This window comes from Eleutherodactylus coqui, chromosome 11 (genome assembly GCF_035609145.1).
Source record: "Eleutherodactylus coqui strain aEleCoq1 chromosome 11, aEleCoq1.hap1, whole genome shotgun sequence".
NCBI classification, from domain to species: Eukaryota; Metazoa; Chordata; class Amphibia; order Anura; family Eleutherodactylidae; genus Eleutherodactylus; species Eleutherodactylus coqui.
In genome coordinates, this window is record NC_089847.1 from 121,239,231 (window position 1) to 121,252,688 (window position 13,458).

At 42.5% G+C, this 13,458-nt stretch overlaps 1 protein-coding gene across 1 annotated transcript in view; it reads left to right on the forward strand.

Annotated features, from left to right (window-relative positions):
* Positions 1–5,254: 5,254 nt before the first annotated feature.
* Positions 5,255–13,458, forward strand: part of OSBPL5 (oxysterol binding protein like 5) — a 124,052-nt gene continuing 115,848 nt past the window's right edge. The window contains exon 1 of the mRNA XM_066583437.1: positions 5,255–5,531. The gene's annotated coding sequence lies outside the window, so the exon portion shown is untranslated. The remainder of the gene's footprint in view (positions 5,532–13,458) is intronic.

Sequence of the window (13,458 nt, forward strand, 5' to 3'; positions counted from 1 at the left end):
GCCGGGTTTTCACGCCCGGACGATATACGGTGTCCCTCTCTGCAGGGGGAGGATGCTGGAAGAGGCGGGAGCAGTGCACTGAGCTCCCACCCCCTCTCCGCCCCTTGCCACTGTTCCGGGAATTTAGCTCTGCCCCAATCCTGGCCCCTCCTATTGCAAATAGTGGCGAGGGGCGGAGAGGGGGCGGGAGCACAGTGCACTGTTCCCGGCTCTTCTAGCCTCCTCCCCCTGCAGAGAGGGACACCGTATATACGGTCGTCTGAATAAGCCCTTAACAACAGTTTAAAAGTACTTAATAAACTCCTAGGTATTGGTAAAGTTCCAGTTCGGTTTAAACTAATTTGGACCGAACCAAACTTTTTGCCGAAATTCGTTGCACCGGCTGAAGCAAACTTTTCAAAAGTACTTGGATATACTCTTGGTGATCTAAGAGTGTTATAAGGGCTTTTATGGATCTGAGACAATGTTATACCACTGTTTAAGGAGGATCGGTGAAGTTCCAGTTCGGTTCGAAATCATTTGGGACGAATCAAATTTTTTGCCAAAATTTAGCAAATTAGCCAAATTGAACTTTTCATAAGTGCAGTCATCACTGTTCACCTTTGTCTTACAATGCTGCAGTGCGGCTTGAAAGCAAGAGATCTTGTTTAGGTTCTCATCACCCATTGAGGACTCGGATGCAAGAAACATGAGCAGAGGATTTGTTACAATTGTATCTAGTCTAGACAATCTAATCCGACACAAATAGTCTGGACGTCAGACTGATTAATGTTACCTGCACTGATACGTTGTAGCAGACTATCAGATTTGTGCTGATGCATTTAGGGGAGGTGGATATTCTGCTAATGCAGTGACTTGAGGAGCTAAGGTCCCCGCTGGGATGACTGGAGACCGGGCATTTACATATAGGATGCCAAAGAAGAAAAGTAAGACTTTAGGGGCGCTCCTACTCTGTGTTTATAGACAAATGTGTGGAATGCATTGAACATGCTGGTTAGCACTATGGCGGTGGCTTGAAAGCGAAAATTATAGTGACAGTTTAAAAAAGTGTCGAAAGGGTGCATCAAATGTGACAGTTTTCTGCAGTTTTGTGATTTCAACTAGACTCATGAGCATTAGTAGTAATTAGAGATGAGCGAGCGTACTCGCTAAGGCAAACTACTCGAGCGAGTAGTGCCTTATACGAGTACCTGCCCACTCGTCTCTAACGATTCGGGTGCCGGCGGGGAGCGGCAAAGGAGAGCGGGGAGGAACAGGGGGGGGGAATCTCTCTCTCACTCTCTCCCCCCCGCTCCTCACTGCTCACTCCCGCAACTCACCGCTCTCCCCTGCCGGCACCCGAATCTTTAGAGACGAGCGGGCAGGTACTCGCATAAGGCACTACTCGCTCATCTCTAGTGGTAATCTCTTGTCCATGTCACTGCTGGCATTATATGGAGGAAGATCTGGCGCTACCTCTCTCCCCCTATAATATGCCAACTAGAGACCACCTTAAAGGGGTTTTCTGGCACTAAAGGTTCCTTTACACGGGGCGATAGTCACCCAAATAATTGCTCAGACGAGAGATTATGGGCGACTGCCGGCCAGTCTACATACGGCCCGCGACACGGCACTCAGTAGTCGCTAGTCGTTCTGTTTCAGCTCACTAAAACGGAATGACTACTGAGCGGCTTCATCAATCCTTGAATGACTGTCTGTTTGGAGCGATCCGTCTCCATTCTCTGACAGGCTATCTGTCTTATGTAAGAGCACAGGAGCGATAGGCGCTGGGATGGCTGTCCGCCGCTTATGCACCCAATGATCATACTATGTAAAGTTACCTTAGGATATTGATGAACTATCCTCAGCACAGGTCATCCATATCAGTGGGGGGTCCGCCACCGATGGGCTGTCTGAAGTGTGCTTGGGTGAGGGGGCCTTCACACTTGTGATTGCGGTATCGCTGCGTTTTTTAACACATATGTCAAAGGGGTTTTCTAATGTTAAAAATGCATCGCAAGTTTGTGCGATTGCGATTTTTGTGCGATGCGTTTTTAACGCAGCAATATCGCAATCGCAAGGGTGAAGGCAGTAGTAATCCCCGTGGGGTCATACTGCAGGGGCGATCAAAGCATCCCTAGTTGTGGTCCCTGAGGGGGACTAAAAGAAAATGTAAGAACAATAAAGTTTTACTAATTATTTTAAAAAAAAGTAATAAAAGTTTAAAAAAAAACCTTTTGCCATATTTACAATAAGAGAATCTAAATAATAAAACAAAAATACATATTTGGTATCGCCGCCTGCGTAAAAGTCCGATCTATCAAAGTAATGCAGTATTTACCCCGCATGGTGAACGTCGTCCAAAAAAAAATTAAGAATGTTAGAAATGCAACATCCTGTCTCCAAGAAAAAATGTAATAGAAAACGATCAAAAAGCAGTTTGTATTCAAAAATTGTATTGACAGAAACTACAGGACATCCCACAAAAAATGAGCCCTCCGCACAACTATGTCAACGGAGAAATAAAAAAGTTATTGGGAGCAGAAGATGGAGACAGAAAATAATTTTTAAAAATTAATAGAGATGAGCGAACGTACTCGGTAAGGCCGATTTCGCAATCGAGCACCGCGATTTTCGAGTACTTCACTACTCGGGTGAAAAGTACTCGGGTGCGCTGTGGGTGAGCGGGGGGTTGCAGAGGGGAGTGGGGGGGGGGGGAGAGGGAGAGAGCTCCCCCCTGTTCCGCTCTGCTACCCCCTGCTCCACCACACCCCGCCCCACAGCGCCCCCGAGTACTTTTTACCCAAGTACTCGAAAATCGCGGTGCTCGATTGCGAAATCGGCCTTACCGAGTACGTTCGCTCATCTCTAAAAATTAAATATCTTTAAAAAAAATACAATGAGTACAGCAAAAAAAAAAACTATATATAAGTTTGGTATCGCAGTAATCGTACTGACGCATAGAATAAAGATATCAGGTCATTTTTGTTGCAGTTTGTGCGCCGTAGAAACAAGAGGCACCGAAAGATGGCGGAATGTCGTTTCTTTTCCACTTCTCTCCCCTTTGAAAGTTTTTCAGTACATTAAATAGCACCATTGAAAAATACAACTCGTCCCGCAAAAAACAATCCCTCATACAGCGACGGCGATGGATAAATAAAGGAGTTACGATTTTTTAAAAGAGGGGAGGAAAAAACGAAAATAGAAAAAAACAAAAAAGCTCCGTCACTAAGGGGTTAAGCCAGAAGAAGAATGTTGTAGAATGCATGAAATTACCAGCTGCCAAAAATGATGAAATTGCAGCAGATTAATCAAAATGATGCATACAGCATGATAAATGTGGTGCAACTTGCTAGGTATGTTACACACATTACCCTTCCTAATGCAACTTCCTCGTTGCTGTACACGGATACCAAAAGTTGCCAAGTCTTTAGTAAATGTGGCACAACTCCTTCCCGGAACAGTTTTTTTTTCTCAACATATGTTAAAAAAGTCCCCACTTATGTGGCATCCACAGGGATGGAAGGAGCGCCAGGTTCCAGGATGTATTAGGGCAGCCGGTACAAGCTGCAACCAGCTGCCAGAAATGGTGCCGGCGCTCCACTAATGGACTTGCAAGACAGAGGACATAGCAAATCAGCCGGTCAAAAAGACGGATCTGGCGCTATATCTCACTACTGGTGAAATAATAATGGTGTAGTTGAATGGATAGGCGTGAAGGTGCTATGTGATGGTATGGTACACAGCTACTAAGGGCAGGGGTGTAACTAAAGGCTCAGGGGCCCTGATGCAAAACGTGAGTTGGGGCCCCCCTCTATCTGTATCTGTACCCGTACCCATACCTAAACCATGCTGCACAGAGGCATAACTTGAAGCTCCTGAGCCCCAATGCAAAACCAGTAACAGGGCCCCAACTATAATGCTTTATTCATAGTACTGGGCTCCCTATATGGAGAAGAGAGGCCTTATGGGCCCCCTAAGGCTCCTGGGCCCAGGTGCAACCGCATCCCCTGCATCCTCTATAGTTATGCCCCTGCCTGAGGGCCCCGGATTTCAATATTGTGTTGTGGCCCCTGTAAAAGAGAGAGAGTAAAACCCAACTAAAAAGTTGAAGAGTAACATGTGAGATGCAGCAATCCGCTTTCCACGTCTTTCTGAGGCTCCCTTCACACGAGTGCTGCATTTTTGCGCATCTTCGTAGTTTACGGTACTTTTGTCCGTGTGCAAGGCATGTGTGGTTGCGTGCGGAAAAAAAACTATGCACTGATTGAAATGGCTAATTAGTCTTATGAGCTCCAGATGTGTTCTTCATCCTGCACAATGACAGTGTTTCACACATCTCCTAGCATATTTTGCGTGCATTTGCGCATCCTCATTGACTTCTATGGGCGTTCTTCGTGCGCAAATGCGCAGGAAAATAAGCCAAGTTGTCTTTTTTTGGATGCAACCGAAATGCACAGGAAAAATACGCGCATGTGAACAAGCCTATTGAAATCAATGGGTTTTATTCTTTGCATATTGTGTGCGCAAATTTTGCGTCTGCGAATACCCCCGTGTGAAGGGGGCCTAAGTCTTGTGGGACCGCTCCTATGACCGAAGTAAGGAAAGCGTATTGAAAGCGGCCTCCTTCTGCTACAATACATGCATGTGCAAATTGTAGCACAAAGGCGTAGATTGGAATTTGGCGCGATCGCCTCGTTGGACCTGGAACTCTCAACTCAGATCGCTACTTGACTCTCCTGCAGACAGCGATGGATGACTTCCTGGATGATCGGTCCCTATTGTAGCAGAAGGAGGCCACTTTGAGTACGTTTTCCTTACGTCAATCATAGCCGCCGTCTCGTGGGACTTCGGAAAATGCAGAAAGTGGATCTTCAACTTTACATTTGGTTTTACTCTCTGTCTCTTACAGGGGCCACAACACAAAATTAAATCCATGTTACAGGGCCCCGGCGCCATACCATCGTGTAGCGCATCTGCGCCTTCCTATTCGAGAACGCCATTGTTATTTCAATATAGGACGCCAGTATGGAGATATAGCGCCGGATCCGTCTCTTTGACTACACCCTGGATTATGGAATTGCTATTCGTGGTTGCGTAGACTTTCTTCTGCGCTTTCCGTAAAATATGGAGCAGATAATACGGATCCTGGGGTCACGTCTGACGCCCGCGCCCCTCCATATCTCTGCCCATCCTCTCAGCTGACATCAGGCTTCAGTGGATGTGCTTCCTCCTCCCGCTGTCCCTGTGGGCTTGTGCTCTGCTGTCTGCACTCAGCCGCTGACATTGCTTGCTCCATGCTACAGCAGCAGCCGCTGCTCGCTCTACATCTGGGGACACTATACAGCAAAGTGAGAAGAGACTGGGCTGTAACACTTTCAGTCTGCAATCCACTGGGAGGAAAAGCCTCAGTCAGTGCTTAGCTCACAGGAGAAGGCAATGATCTGCAATGAAGTTCCTGCTTTGGAGACTCAGTAGCACTAGGAGAGCTGCCAGTAGGGCAGTGCCCTGTTGCCCCAATGTGCCACTAGATCCTGCCCTTGGCTGACAAGGTAAGAAATAAGAATCCATTCGCCTTTCCTTCTTCTTTTCCTTCTCCGGTGACTTGAGATGCTGCAGGCAGACACGGTTTTTCTTCCTATTAACTGTTGCTGGTGCCTTTTATTTCAGAACATAGAGATGAGAGAAATGTGGCAATAGTTGCAGGAGGAAAGACATAGACAATGGCTACATCCCTGACCGAGATGGAGGGGGACTTACTGGGGGTATAGTAAGGTTTGTGTGGATGATGGTGGGGTACACTATGGGGTGGTGCACATAACCAAGGGTTATCATGGTGGTTGTGAGATGTGGACATGACCGTTTATCAAAGTTCATTGTGGGGGTTGTATGAATGACCGAGGGGTGTAGTGAGAGGGTTGGATGAAGACCATAGGATGCAAGAAGAGGTTGTATGAAGATGGTAGGGCATAATGGGGATTGTAGAAAGAGCACAGGGTATAATGGGGGTTATACGAAGACCGCAGGGTATAATGAGGGAGTGTTCGAAGACCGCAGGGTATAATGAGGGAGTGTTCGAAGACCGCAGGGTATAATAGGGGTTGTATGAAGACCACAGGGTATAATGAGGGAGTGTTCGAAGACCTAGAGCATAATGGACGTTATACGAAGACAGCAGGGTATAATGACAGATTGTTCGAAAACCTAGGGTATAATGGGGGTTATACAAAGACTGAAGGTATAATGAGGGAGTGTTTGAAGACTTAGGGTATAATAAGGGTTGTACGAAGACCGCAGGGTATAATGACAGATTGTTCGAAGACCACGGGGTATAATGGGGGTTATACAAAGACCCCAGGGTATAATGAGGGAGTGTTTGAAGACTTAGGGTATAATAAGGGTTGTACGAAGACCACAGGGTATAATGACAGATTGTTGGAAGACCGCAGGGTATAATGGGGGTTGTACGAAGACCACAGGGTATAATGGGGGTTATATGAAGACTGCAGTGTATAATGAGACATTGTTCGAAGACCATAGAGTAGAATGGGGGTTATACAAAGACCACAGGGTATAATAATAAGATGTGTGAAGGCTATAAGATATAATGGAGGTCGTACGAATACCGTAGGATAAAGCAGGGTATTATAAATGACTGTAGGGTATAATGAGAGATTGTTCGAAGACTGTAGAGTATAATGGGAGTTGTACGAAACCACAGAGTGTAATGATGGGTTGTATGAAAACCATAAGCTATAATGGAGGTTGTACGAAGTCCGTGGGATAACACAGGGGTTGTATAAATGACTGTAGGGTATACTAAAACTGCAGAGTATAATGTGGGGTTGTTCGAAGGCCATAAGGCATATTGGGGGTTGTTCGAAGACCAAAGGATTTAACGGGGTTGTACAAAGAATGAAGTTTATGGGTTATACGAAGACCATAGAATATAATAGGAGTTGCATAAAGACTGTAGGATGTAATGGGGGCTGTATGCATGACCATGGTGTATACTGGGGGGCTTGAGCAATTAAGAATGGGGTGTTAAGGGGTTGGCCATGGGGTGTAGGTGAAGGAGTTGTCCACTCATTCAACACCATTGCCCCTGGAATTTGATGCGGAAGATGATGTTACAGGAAGTCACTTTACTACTGCAGCCAATCAGAGGCTGAAGCATCACCGTTCTGAACTCCTGGCATCATGGTGACCAGGATGTGAGCATTGATCCTAGGAGAATGGGTGGTGACACTGCAGCAGTCAGGCGACTTCCTGTGACATCTCCACAACAAACAATGGGAGGATGGCGAGGCTATAGCTCTGGATCTCCACGGCAGAGGGCATGTAAGTATGGCTGCTTTTGATATTTTAACACCGTTGGTCGTATAGGGGAAATGTTGTCCGGTAATGGACAACCCCTTTAAGGGTGTGTGAATGATGATCGGGCATAATGGGGGTCCTGCAAGTAACCATGGGGTGTAGTAGGAGTTGAAAGAATGAGTGGGTTCACACAAGTGAGCATTGCTTATAGTGTGGGTTTGATCAACCGGTAGTGGAGTATAATAGGTTTTGTACAAACACCCCTTGGATACATGGGGGATGTAGAAATGTCTATTGAGTACTATGAGGTTGTGCAATTGACCTTAGGGTGTAGTAGGGGTTGTTCTAATGACCATTGATTATGAAGAAGGGAGCACTATCCATGAGGCGAAGCGAAAACCATTTTGTAGACATCAGCCTTCCCTGACAGCAATGGGGCAGCGTTTTTGTGGGTCTCAGTCCATTACTGTACCTTCTTATCTCCAATTTGGGGAAAGGGGACCCCATATCACATTTTGGAAAATGCTAAGAAACTCACCTAGGTATGGTGAGTGATGTGCAAATTACCACAGGATATAATGGGGGCCTGAGGCACTGAGGCCATATAAATGGACATGTGGTAAACTGAAGGGTGTGCTAATGACTGTAGAGTATATGTGCCAGAAACACAGAAACAGTCATACACATTGGATATCTAATTGAAACTCCACAACTATTGTTTATACTAACTGCATAAAATTGCAAGGTTCTTAGGACATATTTTGATCAAAGCATGTGGGCCCATCTGCCACATCCAGACGAACATTATTGGATGGGTACTCACTGCTAAAAGACACCTCTCTTTGGGCCAAAGGCCTCCAGTGGACTTAATGAGAGGAGAGCTGGATACTCAAGGAGAGCTGGATAGCTGGAGTCCACCGGAGGACTTTGGCCCAAAGAGAGGTGCCCCATAGAGCTATGTACTTGTCTGATAAGGTTCACCTGGATGTAGTGGATGGACCGACATTTTAATCAAAATATATGCTAAAAACCTTACATTTTTATGCTGCTAATATAAAGAATTGTGTTTCTGCTACTGTTTTTGTTGCAGCCGTAGCTTACGTGTGCCTTCACTTTCAATTATTTTGTTGGAAGTGCTGACTTCTGGTTTTTGTATGTATAGGGTATATGTGAATGACCAGGATGTATAGTAACGGGTTGAGCAATTGATCATGGAGTATAATGCACATGTACGAAGAATCATGATAAATAGTTGGGGTTGTGCAGTAGCCCCTGGAGTATGGGTGGGAGTTGTACTAATGAATGGTCTGGCCGATAACGATCAGCACACTACTGGAGTATATTGGGGGTTGTAGTGTTGGTCATTGGGTATGGTCAGGGTTGTACTAATGACTATGTGTAAATACATCAGGGGACAATACAAGGATCTCTCCCATGATCTGTTTATACCCAGGACTGCGACAGTAACAAGAGGGCATCCGCTACGTCTAGAAGAAAGCAGGTTTCATCACCAACACAGAAAAGGGTTCTTTACTGTAAGAGCAGTGAGACTGTGGAACTCTCTGCCTGAGGACGTGGTGATGGCAAAATCCATAGAGGAGTTTAAGAGGGGACTGGATGCCTTTCTAGAGCGCTATGATATTACAGCATATAGGCATTAAATAACCAGCAGGGTTGCTGATCCGGATCTTGGAGTCAGATAAGAACTTTCAAACTTTGATCCAGGGATTATTCTGACTGCCATTATGGAGTCGGGAAGGAATTTTTCCCCCAAAATGGGGTAAATTGGCTTCTGCCTCATTGTTTTGTTTTTTTTTTGCCTTCCTCTGGATCAACAAGGGGGAAGGGGCGTGCAGTCAGACCGAACTGGATGAACATTGTCTTCTTTCAGCCTAACATACTATGTTTTTGAGAATTGTCCTAGAAGCACTCACATTTGCCACAGCTTGGCAGCGCTCACTTCTTCTTTATGACTTTTTGTTAGGTTTTCCATCATGTTTGACGGCAAGAAAAGCGCAGCGGTAAATGGGGTTGGCCATTCCGATCCATTTTATGACAGATCCACCACAATGTCATAGTTCTTCTACATGGAAGTCATGATACCAGTGTTAAGCATAGCCCATGAATCTCCCAAGAGCTGCCTGAGCATGCTGAGACTTATAGTTCTCTGATGTATGAAAAGGCACTATAATTGCCAACATGCGCCCGCCGGTTCCATCTCTCGATACAATGCATCTGTGAGGTTTCCCTGCACATTTAGGGAGTGTTGGCCGGCTGACCGGACTGATTGGATGAAGAGCTTTTCTGAATAACTGTTTCTTTCACTCTCACAAAAAAAACACCACTGAATTTCTTCAGGAAGGCAAGAAAATCTGTTTATTTGGCTGGTCACGCCGCTATCGGCCTGCTCATTAGTCGCGAGGCGTAATGACTCACGGAGAGCTGTTTCAGCTGTCACAAAGTGATGTCCCCTTCCTGGTCTCTTACACACAGGAACTGATGAAAAGTTAATGTAGCAAAGTGAAAACTCAAATGTATCCAAAGTCCTCTGTGATTAAAGGGGCAGGCCGCCTAAAAACAAGAAGGCCGCCAGGTTTAGTGGGAGACATTCTGTAATTTATAGAGGTTGTTTAAAATGAAATATGTGCAGAGTAATCAACGCAGGATATTATAATCAATTCACTGACTGCAAGTGAATAACAGGAGGAAGATGAGGAAGCAAAGCACAAAAACATTAGAGACTTGCAGAACTTTTCATTATGCAATGATTAATGTTTTCTGCAGCACCTGCTGTGTGTATTATATTATATAGTATCTGCGGTGTGTAATATATTATATAGTATCTAAGGTGTGTATTATGATATATAGTATCTGCGGTGTGTAATATATTATATATGGTATCTGTGGTGTGTAATATATTATACAGTATCTGCTGTGTGTATTATATTATATATAGAATCTAAGGTGTGTAATATATTATATTGGATCTGCGGTGTGTAATATATTATATTGGATCTGCGGTGTGTAATATATTATATAGTATCTGCTGTGTGTATTATATTATATATAGAATCTAAGGTGTGTAATATATTATATTGGATCTGCGGTGTGTATTATGACATTATGCAGCATGTGAGGAGTGCATGATGATGCTCTGCGGTAGCTGATAAGTGTATTATGAGGTTCTGCAGCATCTAAAGTGTTTTTTTTTGTACTGCAGCAGCTGAGGTGTGTATTATCCTGTTTTGCGACAGATGAGGTGAGTATTATGATGTTCTGCAGCATCTGAGGTTATTATATTTTACAGTATCTAAGGTGTGTATTATGATGTTCTTTAGTATCTGAGGTGCGTATTATCATATTATACAGTATCTAAGGTGTATATTATGATGTTCTTCAGTATCTGAGCTGCGTATTATGATGTTCTTCAGTATCTTAGATGTGTATTATGATGTTTTTCAGTAACTGAGGTGTAAATTATGATGTTCTTCAGTATCTGAGGTGCATATTATGATGTTCTTCAATAGCTGAGATGTGTATTATGATGATCTTCAGTAGCTGAGGTGTATACTATGATTTTCTTCAGTATCTGAGGGGTGTATTATGATATCATACAGTATCTGAGGAGTGTGTTATGATGTTCTTCAGTGTCTGGGATGTGTATTCTATTATACAGTATCTAAGGTATTATGATGTTCTTCAGTATCTCAGGTGTGAATTATGTTCTTTAGTATCTAAGGTGTATATTATGATGTCCTTCAGTTTCTAAGGTGTATATTATGATGTTCTTTAGTAGCAAGGTGTAAATTATGATGTTCTTCAGTATCTGAGGTGCGTATTATGATGTTTTTCAGTAGCTGAGATGTGTATTATGATGTTCTTCAGTAGCTGAGGTGTATATTATGACGTTCTTCAGTATCTGAGATGTGTATTATGATGTTCTTCAGTATCTGAGATGTGTATTATGATGTTCTTCAGTAGCTGAGGTGTAAATTATGATGTTCTTCAGTATCTGAGATGTGTATTATGATGTTCTTCAGTATCTGAGATGTGTATTATGATGTTCTTCAGTATCTGAGATGTGTATTATGATGTTCTTTAGTAGCGAGGTGCATATTATGATGTTCTTCAGTATCTGAGGAGTCTATTATGATGTTCTTCAGTATCTGAGGAGTGTATTATGATGTTCTTTAGTAGCAAGGTGTAAATTATGATGTTCTTCAGTATCTGAGGTGCGTATTATGATGTTCTTCAGTATCTGAGATGTGTATTATGATGTTCTTTAGTAGCGAGGTGCATATTATGATGTTCTTCAGTATCTGAGATGTGTATTATGATGTTCTTTAGTAGCGAGGTGCATATTATGATGTTCTTCAGTATCTGAGGAGTCTATTATGATGTTCTTCAGTATCTGAGGAGTGTATTATGATGTTCTTTAGTAGCAAGGTGTAAATTATGATGTTCTTCAGTATCTGAGGTGCGTATTATGATGTTCTTCAGTAGCTGAGATGTGTATTATGATGTTCTTCAGTAGCTGAGGTGTAAATTATGATGTTCTTCAGTATCTGAGATGTGTATTATGATGTTCTTCAGTAGCTGAGGTGTAAATTATGATGTTCTTCAGTATCTGAGATGTGTATTATGATGTTCTTTAGTAGCGAGGTGCATATTATGATGTTCTTCAGTATCTGAGGAGTCTATTATGATGTTCTTCAGTATCTGAGGAGTGTATTATGATCTTTAGTAGCAAGGTGTAAATTATGATGTTCTTCAGTATCTGAGGTGCGTATTATGATGTTCTTCAGTAGCTGAGATGTGTATTATCATGTTCTTCAGTAGCTGAGTTGTAAATTATGATGTTCTTCAGTATCTGAGGTGCGTATTTTGATGTTCTTCAGTATCTGAGATGTGTATTATGATGTTCTTTAGTAGCGAGGTGCATATTATGATCTTCTGCAGTAGCTGAGATGTGTATTATGATGTTCTTCAGTAGCTGAGGTGTAAATTATGATGTTCTTCAGTATCTGAGATGTGCATTATGATGTTCTTTAGTAGCGAGGTGCATATTATGATGTTCTTCAGTATCTGAGGAGTCTATTATGATGTTCTTCAGTGTCTGGGGTGTGTATTATATTATACAGTATCTAAGGTATTATGATGTTCTTCAGTATCTAAGGTGTATATTATGATGTTCTTTAGTATCTGAGTTGTGTATTATGATGCTCTTTAGTAGCAAGGTGTAAATTATGATGTTTTTCACTATCTGAGGTGCGTATTATGATGTTTTTCAGTATCTGAGGTGCATATTCTGATGTTCTTTAGTATCTGAGCTGTGTATTATGATGTTCTTCAGTATCTCATATGTGTATTATGATGTTCTTCAGTAACTGAGGTGTGTATTATGATGTCCTTCAGTAGCTGAGGTGTGTATTATGTTCTTCAGTATCTAAGGTGTATATTATGATGTTCTTTAGTATCTGTGGTGTGTATTATGATGTTTTTTAGTATCTGGTGTGGGTATTATCATATTATACAGTATCTAAGGTGTGTATTATGATGTTCTTCAGCATCTGAGCTGTCTATTATGATGCTCTTCAGTAGCTGAGGTGTATATTATATTCTTCAGTATCTGAGGTGTATATTATGATATTCTTCAGTATCTGAGGTGTGTATTATGATATTCTTCAGTATCTGAGGTGTGTATTATGATGTTCTTCAGTATCTGAGGTGTGTATTATGATGTTCTTCAGTATCTCATATGTGTATTATGATGTTCTTCAGTATCTGAGGTGTGTATTATGATGTTCTTCAGTATCTGAGGTGCGTATTTTGATGTTCTTCAGTATCTGAGATGTGTATTATGATGTTCTTTAGTAGCGAGGTGCATATTATGATCTTCTGCAGTAGCTGAGATGTGTATTATGATGTTCTTCAGTAGCTGAGGTGTAAATTATGATGTTCTTCAGTATCTGAGGTGTGTATTATGATGTTCTTCAGTATCTTATATGTGTATTATGATGTTCTTCAGTATCTGAGGTGTGTATTATGATGTTCTTCAGTATCTGAGGTGTGTATTATGATGTTCTTCAGTATCTTATATGTGTATTATGATGTTCTTCAGTATCTGAGGTGTGTATTATGATGTTCTTCAGCATCTGAGCT